General features: G+C 49.0%; 1 non-coding gene across 1 annotated transcript; it reads right to left on the bottom strand.

Moving 5' to 3' along the window:
• Nucleotides 1-1,246: 1,246 nt before the first annotated feature.
• Nucleotides 1,247-1,328, bottom strand: trnas-aga. The gene has a single exon. It is a non-coding gene; the product is annotated as a tRNA-Ser (tRNA).
• Nucleotides 1,329-10,030: the final 8,702 nt, after the last annotated feature.

The raw sequence follows: 10,030 nt of genomic DNA, 5'->3' as shown, positions 1-10,030 counted from the left end.
GCAGCTTTAACACATGAAGCATATACTTCTATACAACCAGAGGAGTCATCCCCTGGTGGTCAGGAGAGAGAATGCAGCTTTAACACATGAAGCATAGACTTCTATACAACATGAGGAGTCGCCCCCTGGTGGTCAGGAGAGAGAATGCAGCTTTAACACATGAAGCATAGACTTCTATAAAACCAGAGGAGTCGACCCCTGGTGGTCAGGAGAGAGAATGCAGCTTTAACACATGAAGCATAGACTTCTATAAAACCAGAGGAGTCGCCCCCTGGTGGTCAGGAGAGAGAATGCAGCTTTAACACATGAAGCATCGACTTCTATACAACCAGAGGAGTCGCCCTCTGGTGGTCAGGAGAGAGAATGCAGCTTTAACACATGAAGCATAGACTTCTATAAAACCAGAGGAGTCGACCCCTGGTGGTCAGGAGAGAGAATGCAGCTTTAACACATGAAGCATAGACTTCAATACAACAAGAGAAGTCGCCCCCTGGTGGTCAGGAGAGAGAATGCAGCTTTAACACATGAAGCATAGACTTCTATAAAACCAGAGGAGTCGCCCCCTGGTGGTCAGGAGAGAGAATGCAGCTTTAACACATGAAGCATCGACTTCTATACAACCAGAGGAGTCGCCCTCTGGTGGTCAGAAGAGAGAATGCAGCTTTAACACATGAAGCATAGACTTCTATACAACCAGAGGAGTCGCCCCCTGGTGGTCAGTAAAGAGAATGCAGCTTCAACACATGAAGCATAGACTTCTATAAAACATGAAGAGTCGCCCCCTGGTAGTCAGGAGAGAGAATGCCCCATCTGTCTACAAAACCAAGCAACAGTATAGTCTCACTGGATGAAAATGACTATGATGACCAGGAATCTAACAGGGGCCAATTGCTTGGAAGGCAGCTATGCTCGCCACTGTGCAACCATTGCAGTGGAAATAGGCTTTCACTGCAAATTCCCAAAGACCCCTTACGTAATAACCACACCTTGCTGTAGCATCTACCTTCTTTAGTAAAGATAGTATCAATAGCATAATAACAAAATGGGTTTGAATTAATACAAGTATTGAGGATTTTAAAGTTACAAAGTGTGACAACACAAACGACAAAGTGTGTAGTCAGTCAACAACTTGTGACAAAGTAACAGTTTTGAGGGTGCTCTTTTTCTCAGCTGAACCTGAAATGTGTCAGCAGGGAGGTCTATGATTGTCTTATTTGGTGAAGCTAAACTGATGAAAAGTCTATTTTGTTGTTGGCAGGATTCAAACCTGCGCGGGGAGAAACCAATGGATTTCTAGTCCATCGCCTTAACCACTCGGCCACAACAACCCACAAAGAGACAATACCAACTTTTAGAATTATGTAGATTCAATTCAATTCAGTTTATTTTGTATAGCCCAATATCACAAATTACAAATTTAGGGCTTTACAATCTGTACACATACGACATCCCTGACCTTTGACCTCACATCGGATCAGGAAAAACTCCCCAAAAATAACCTTTGACAGGGAAAAAAGGGAAGAAACCTTCAGGAGAGCAACAGAGGAGGATCCCTCTCCCCGGATGGACAGATGAATAGATGTCATGTGTACAGAATGAACAGCATTTACAAAGTTACATAAACACATTACATGAATATGACAATGTATGAATGGAACTCCAATCCATGAAACAGAAGGAGGTAGAGAGGAGGGGGGGCGGGGCATCAGCAGGGCCAACGCGGGAGGCCGGCTCACCAGGCATCAGACACCTCCAGGTCCAATAGACCCTATGAGACGTGAAGTCACAACGACTCCGGGGAGGAAGCAGAGTTAATAAGGTGCAATGGAGAGATGTAAATTCATCCATAAGGAGAGAGAGAAGAGGAGATAGGTGCTCAGTGTATCCTAAAACATCCCCCAGCAGCCTATAGCAGCATATCAAGGGGCTGGACCAGGACAAACCTGATTCAGCCCTAACTATAAGCACTATTAAAGAGGAAAGTCTTAAGTCTATTCTTGAATGAGGTGACTGTGTCTGCCTCCCGGACTGAAAGTGGAAGCTGGTTCCATAAAAGAGGAGCTTGATAACTGAAGGCTCTGGCTCCCATCCTACTTTTTAGGACTCTAGGAACCACAAGTAGCCCCGCATTTAGTGAGCAGCTCTCTAGTGGGGCAATATGGTACTACAAGCTCCTTAAGATATGATGGTGCATCACCAATCAAGGCTGTGTAGGTGAGGAGAAGAATTTTAAATGTGATTCTTGATTTTACAGGGAGCCAGTGCAGAGCAGCAAATACAGGAGTAATGTGATCTCTTTTCTTAGTTTTTGTGAGTACACAAGCTGCAGCATTCTGGATCAACTGGAGGGACTTAAGAGACTTATTAGAGCAGCCTGATAATAAGGAGTTGCAGTAATCTAGTCTGGAAGTAACAAACACGTGAACCAGCTTTTCTGCATCTTTTTGAGACAAGATGTGCCTGATTTTTGAAATGTTACGTAGATGATAAAATGCAATCCTTGAGATTTGCTTAACGTGGAGTTAAAGGACAAGTCTCGGTCAAAGATAACTAGAGATTCTTTACAGTGGTGTTGGATGCCAGGTCAATGCCATCTACAGAAACCACATCACCAGATAATTGATCTCTGAGGTGTTCAGGGCCCAGTAAAATAACTTCAGTTTTGTCTGAGTTTAACATCAGGAAGTTGCAGGTCATCCATGTTTTTATGTCTTTAAGACATTCTTGAATTTTAGCGAGCTGGTTGGTCTCCTCTAGTTTGATCGATAGATATAATTGAGTATCGTCTGCATAGCAATGAAAGTTTATGCAGTGTTTCCTGATAATGTTGCCCAAAGGAAGCATATATAAGGTAAATAAAATTGGTCCAAGCACAGAACCTTGTGGAACTCCGTGATTAACGTTGGTGGTCATTGAGGCTTCATCGTTTACAAATACAATTGAGATCGATCTGATAAATAGGATTTAAACCAACTTAGTGCGGTACCTGAAATGCCAATCGACTGATCCAGTCTCTGTAATAGGATGTCATGATCAATGGTGTCGAACGCAGCACTAAGGTCTAATAATACCAGTACGGAGATGAGTCCTTTATCTGATCCAATTAGGTCATTTGTAATTTTCACCAGTGCTGTCTCTCTGCTGTGGTGTTTTCTAAATCCTGACTGAAACTCCTCAAATAAACTATTCTGATGTAGGAAGTCACACAACTGATTTGCGACTACTTTCTCAAGGATCTTAGAGAGGAAGGGAAGGTTAGAGATCGGTCTGTAGTTAGCCAACACCTCTGGATTAAGAGTGGGCTTCTTCAGGAGAGGTTTAATTACAGCTACTTTGAAGGAATGTGGTACATGGCCTGTTAGCAAAGACACATTAACAATATCCAGCAGAGAGGTGCCAATTAAAGGCAACAAGTCTTTAAGCAGCCTCGTTGGGATGGGGTCTAAGAGACAGGTAGACGGTTTAGAAGTGGAAACCGTTGAGGACAATTGGTCTAGGTTAATGGGAGAAAAGCTATCCAAATATACACCAGGGCATACAGCCGTTTCCAAGGCCACTCCTCTTGATGACAGATCGGCAGTAGTTGAGGGCAAGAGATCATCAATCTTGCCTCTAATAGTTAAAATCTTTTCATTGAAGAAGTTCATGAAGTCATTACTACTGAGGTCTATAGGAATACACGGCTCCACAGAGCTGTGACTCTCTGTCAGCCTGGCTACAGTGCTAAAGAGAACCCTGGGGTTGTTCTTATTTTTCTCTATTACTGATGAGTAATAGGCTGCTCTGGCATTACGGAGAGCCTTTTTATATGTTTTAAGACCATCTCTCCAAACTAAGCGTGATTCTTCCAGATTGGTGGAACGCCATATGCTTTCGAGCTTTCGTGAAGTTTGCTTTAGTTTTTGGGTCTGAGGGTTCTACCAGGGAGCAAACCTCCTTTGACTCACTGTCTTTTTCTTCAGTGGGGCTATCGAGTCTAGTGTCATTCTAGTGACACCTAGTGTCATCTCCTATAATAATAACCTTATCAGTTTTAAGGACTAAACTTGATAAACACTCTGAAAATTCAGATATAAATTCTGAATATGGACCTGGTGGCCGGTACAGTATAACAAATAGGATTGGCTGTAATGTTTTCCAGGTTGGATGTGAAAGACTAAGAACAAGGCTTTCAAATGAGTTGTAGTTTAGTTTAGGTTTAGGATTCATTAATAGGCTTGAGTCAAAGATGGCTGCTACTCCACCTCCTCGGCCGGTGCCTCGAGGAATGTGAGTATTAATATGACTTGGAGGAGTTGATTCATTTAGGCTGACATATTCTTCATGCCTCAGCCAGGTTTCAGTAAGACACAATAAATCAATGTGATTGTCTGATATTAAATCATTTACTAATACAGCTTTAGATGACAGAGATCTAATATTTAGGAGTCCACATTTAATTATCCTGTTTTGTTGCACTGTTGCAGTAGTGATGTTAACCTGTATGAGGTTATTTTGTATGACTCCTCTTCTGGTTACTTTTGATTTAATTAATTTAAGTGGCCGTGGGACAGACACAGTCTCTATAGAGTTAAGGTTAAGGGTGGGTAACTGCTCGAATGGAAGTGCAGAGAAGGGTGGAAGACTACAACTCTGCTTCTGCTTCCTGATCTGAACTCTGGGTCATGGATTAAGTCCGTTAATCAACTTGGCCATGTTCACAGAAATGAGACGCCCTCCATCCCAAGTGGGATGAATGTCGTCTCGACTCATCAGATCAGGCTTTCCCCAGAAAGTCTGCCAGTTATCTATGTAGCCCACATTGTTTGCTGGGCACCACCTGGACAACCAGCGGTTGAATGACGACATGCGGCTATACATGTCATCATTGATCAGATTGGGGAGAGGCCCAGAGAAAACTACGTTGTCTAACTATTTAGTGTGATACATATTTAAGTCCTCCTATGAATCGCCACCTTAACGTGGTGGAGGAGTTTGAGTGGCTCAGTGATCCTGGGAGCTATGTTGTCCGGGGCGTCAGCCCCTGGTAGGGTCTCCCAAGGCAAACAGGTCTCGGGGGAGAGCCCAGACTAAGAGCGGTTCAATAAACCCTGATGAATAGCAGCCCACGGATTGTAGCCACCTTGCCCGGACAAGGGAAACCGGGGCACCCTCCCGGAGCCAGACCCAGGAGGGGAGCTCGTCGGCGAGCGTCTGGTGGCCGGGCTTTCGCCCATGGGGCCCGGTCGGGCTCAGCCCGAAAGAACAACATGGAGCAGCTGTCACCCTGTGGACCCACCACCCGCAGGGTGAATTATCGGGGTCGGGTGCTATGTAGACCGGGCGGCGGGCCAGGCGGGAGACCTGGGCGGGCCGATCGCCGGCAGCATAGACTAGCTCTAGGGACGTGGAACGTCACCTCACTAGCGGGGAAAGAGCCGGAGCTGGTGCAGGAGGTGGAGCGGTACCAGCTAGATATAGTTGGGCTCACCTCCACGCACAGCATGGGCTCTGGAACCAAGCTCCTGGAGAAGGGTTGGACTTTGTCCTTTTCTGGAGTTGCCCAGGGTGAGAGGCGCCGGGCGGGAGTGGGGATACTCACGAGCCCCCGGCTGAGCGCCGCTGTGTTGGAGTTTTCCCCGGGGAACGAGAGGGTCGCCTCCCTGCGCCTACGGGTTGCGGGGAGTAAGGCTCTGACTGTTGTTTGTGCTTATGCACCGAACAGCATTTCGGAGTATCCGGCCTTCTTGGAGTCGGTGGGAGGGGTCCTGGAAAGGGCGCCGCCTGCCGACTCCATAGTTCTCCTGGGAGACTTCAACGCTCACGTGGGCAATGACAGAGAAACCTGGCGGGGCGTGATTGGGAGGAACGGCTTGCCCGATCTGAACCCGAATGGTGTTTTGTTGTTGGACTTCTGTGCTAGCCACAGTTTGTCCATAACGAACACCATGTTCGAACATAAGGTGGCTCATAAGTGTACCTGGTACCAGAACACCTTAGGCCGGAGATCAATGATCGACTTTGTAATCGTATCATCTGATCTGCGGCCGTATGTCTTGGACACTCGGGTGAAGAGAGGAGCAGAGCTGTCAACTGATCACCACCTGGTGGTGAGTTGGATCAGATGGCGGGGGACTCGGCTAGAGAGACCTGGCAAGCCCAAACGTGTAGTGAGGGTGAACTGGGAACGTCTGGCAGAGGATCCTGTCCGGGAGGTCTTCAACTCCCACCTCCGGAAGAACTTCTCACAAATCCCGAGGGAGGCTGGGGACATGGAATCCGAGTGGATCTTGTTCAAAGCCTCTATTGTGGACGCGGCTGCTCGGGGCTGTGGCCGGAAGGTCATCGGTGCCTGTCGTGGCGGCAACCCTAGAACCCGGTGGTGGACACCGGGGGTGAGGGTAGCCGTCAAACTGAAGAAGGAGGCCTTTCGGGCCTGGCTGGCCCAGGGGTCTCCTGAAGCAGCTGACGGGTACCGGCGGGCCAAAAGGGCTGCAGCGACGATGGTCGCGGAGGCTAAAACTCGGGCATGGGAGGAGTTCGGGGAGGCCATGGAGAAGGACTTTCGGTTGGCCTCAAGGAAGTTCTGGCAAACCATCCGACGGCTCAGGAAGGGAAAGCAGGGTCTACCCCAGGCTGTTCTCAGCAGGGGGGGGGAACTGCTGACCCGGACTGGGGACATCGTCGGGCGGTGGAAAGAGCACTTTGAGGAACTCCTAAACCCGGCCAACATGTCCCCCGGAGAGGGGGCAGCGCCGGAAGACTTTGGGGTGGATTCACCCATATCCCTGGCAGAGGTCGCTAAGGTAGTCAAAAAGCTCCTTGGTGGCAAGGCGCCAGGGGTGGATGAGATCCGCCCTGAGATGCTGAAAGCGCTGGACATTGTTGGGCTGTCTTGGTTGACACGCCTTTTCAGTGTCGCATGGGGGTCGGGAACAGTGCCCATGGACTGGCAGACCGGGGTGGTGGTTCCCATCTTCAAGAAGGGGGACCGGAGAGTGTGCTCGAACTATCGAGGTATCACACTGCTCAGCCTCCCGGGAAAAGCTTATGCCAGGGTGCTGGAGAGGAGGCTCCGACCGCTTGTCGAACCTCAGATTCAGGACGAACAGTGCGGATTCCGTCCCGGTCGTGGAACAGTGGACCAGCTCTTTACCCTCGCAAGATTACTGGAGGGGTCCTGGGAGTTTGCCCAACCAGTTTACATGTGCTTTGTAGACCTGGAGAAGGCTTTCGACCGGGTCCCTCGGGGGTTTTTGTGGGGGGGTGCTGCGGGAGTATGGGGTGCCGGACCCGTTGGCACGGGCCATCCGGTCTCTGTATGCCTGCAGTAGGAGCTGTGTTCGTCTCCTCGGTAGTAAGTCAGACACGTTCCCGGTGGGTGTTGGCCTCCGCCAGGGCTGCCCTTTATCACCGGTCCTGTTCGTGACCTTCATGGACAGGATATCTAGGCGCAGCCAGGGGGCGGAGAGGATCCGGTTCGGGAGTCTCGGGATCGCCTCTCTGCTGTTTGCGGATGATGTGGTCCTGTTTGCCTCCTCGGACCGTGACCTCCAGCATTCACTGGGGCGTTTTGCAGCCGAGTGCGAAGCGGCAGGGATGAGAGTTAGCACCTCCAAATCTGAGGCCATGGTGCTCTGCCGGAAACCGGCGGATTGCTCCCTCCAGGTGGGGGCAAACTGCCTACCCCAAGCGAAGGAGTTCAAGTATCTCGGGGTCTTGTTCACGAGTGAGGGTAAGGTGGAGCGGGAGATCGATAGGCGGATCGGTGCGGCTGCAGCAGTAAAACAGGCGCTGTACCGGTCCGTCTTAGTGAAGAGGGAGCTGAGCCGGAAGGCAAAGCTCTCCATTTACTGGTCGGTCTACGTTCCAACCCTCACCTATGGTCACGAACTCTGGGTCGTGACCGAAAGAACGAGATCTCGGATACAAGCGGCCGAAATGAGCTTCCTCCGTAGGGTGGCCGGGCTCAGCCTTAGAGATAGGGTAAGGAGCTCGGACATCAGGGGGGAGCTTGGAGTCGAGTCGCTGCTCCTTCGTGTCGAAAGGAGTCAGCTGAGGTGGTTCGGGCATCTAGTTAGGATGCCTCCTGGACGCCTCCCATTAGAGGTTTTCCGGGCACGTCCAACTGGTAGGAGGCCCCGGGGAAGACCGAGGACACGCTGGAGGGATTATATCTCCCGGCTGGCCTTGGAACGCCTCGGGATCCCCCAGAATGAGCTGGAAAGTGCTGCGGGTGAGAGGGAAGCCTGGGTCGGCCTGCTGAACCTGCTGCCACCGCGACCCGACCCCGGATAAGCGGGTGATAATGGATGGATGGATGGACATATTTAAGTAGCCTTGTAGTTGTATCTGCATGTAATCAATACCTGTCAAATGAGTTCAGTACGTTCAAAACACTTTTTAACAATACTTATTATCACATAACATAAAACTGGACATATGTGTGACTGCAGATATGATAATGTTCCCTCATGAACTAAATAAAAGTAGTGCTGCATTTTAAAATAAAATAAATACAAAGTGAAAATTGTGCATGTTCAAATAAAGTGCTTAACTTCAGGAAAAACAAATAAAAGGAGGAATAGCTTAAATTTCCCTGTTTCTGTTTCACAGTCTCAACCAATTTTACAGATAATAAATCTCAACACATCTTAACAATTTAACAGTTTTAGAGCATCACTCTTAAATCCCATCCCCCACTTGTTTGCTCAGTGGGAGAATGGAGCTCTAGCTTGTCCTGCAGGATTTTAAACCTGGGCTTGAATGGAGTCAGGGCCATTCTCATGCACATGTGGAGGTGCTCATTGGTGAGCCTCGAACAATATTTATTGTTGATGATGTTCATTGTGGAGAAAGCTGCCTCGCAGTTGTAGGTGGAGCCAAACATGGTTAAGATGTATATGGCAACTCCCCTCAGACCTGGGAAAGCTGTCTCAGGGACCATTTGGAGCCAGAAAGTGGAAGGGTCAGTTCTTAGAAACTGCTCTTTCAGGGACACAACCAGTTGCATCTGGAGGCCCAGGGTTTACCCATTTAAAGTGCTGCGTGACTTCCTGTGAGATGCCCCTGACATCAGTAATGATAAATGGGTTCTGAGTGAACACGGTGAGCTGCTGTCCAAAGCTGAAGCTGTCAAAACGGTTGCTGAAGTTTACGATGAGCTTATCAATGAAGTGTTGACCCAAAATCCAAGCAACTCTGAGGGAACACTCATGAGCACGTTGTTGGGCCGTGGATGTGTGGCTCAGGATCCTGGTGGACTGGTCATAGTGGGCTGTGAGACCACTATATCAGATTTGAGTGGTTATGTTTGTCTCAAAATGGCGTTTCACATTGGCACCAGGGTTTCTGAACATATAAGACACACTGGTGTTGTGCTCCCTGTGGGAAGTATGAACACAAATGAGTCTGTCCATTCCGGATTAAATACTCTATTTTCGCTGTCCACGCTCCCACCGCGACCCGACCCCGGATAAGCGGTGTTGTTCCGCTCCCTTTCGCTGTCTCACTCGACTTGTTCTCAACTTTCTCCGGCGCAGTCGTCCGTTTCTCTCCCTTTGTTTTCTACATGTATCGCTATCTTTCTTTTTCTTTCTACCGTCTTTTCATGTGTAACCTGCCTCTAACTTTCTCATCTGTCTGTTGAGAGACCTAATGTTTACCACCGAGAATGCATAGGTTTGATTGGCTCAGTGGCATCACGTGGGATGGCTTAACTCGCATGCAATTGGTCTGTGCGTTTCCTCATCCACTAAACCACTACCGTAAAGACAGCAAAAGCTGCGCTTTATACATACATATATACCTTGAACACCATTCAGCCTTTGCTCCTGAGGGACAAGCTGAAGCAGACCGGGGTGGAACACCACCTCACTGCATAGATCCTGGACTACCTCACCAACCGTCCACAGTATGTGCGGATACGGGAGTGTGAGTCAGATCGGGTGTCCTGCAGCACAGGGGCTCCACAGGGAACCGTTCTGGCTCCATTCCTCTTCTCCATCTACACATCGGACTTCAAACACAACTCTGCCAACTGCCACCTGCA

Source organism: Cyclopterus lumpus, chromosome 12, assembly GCF_009769545.1.
Source record: "Cyclopterus lumpus isolate fCycLum1 chromosome 12, fCycLum1.pri, whole genome shotgun sequence".
NCBI classification, from domain to species: Eukaryota; Metazoa; Chordata; class Actinopteri; order Perciformes; family Cyclopteridae; genus Cyclopterus; species Cyclopterus lumpus.
This window is presented reverse-complemented; position numbering and strand designations above follow the sequence as displayed.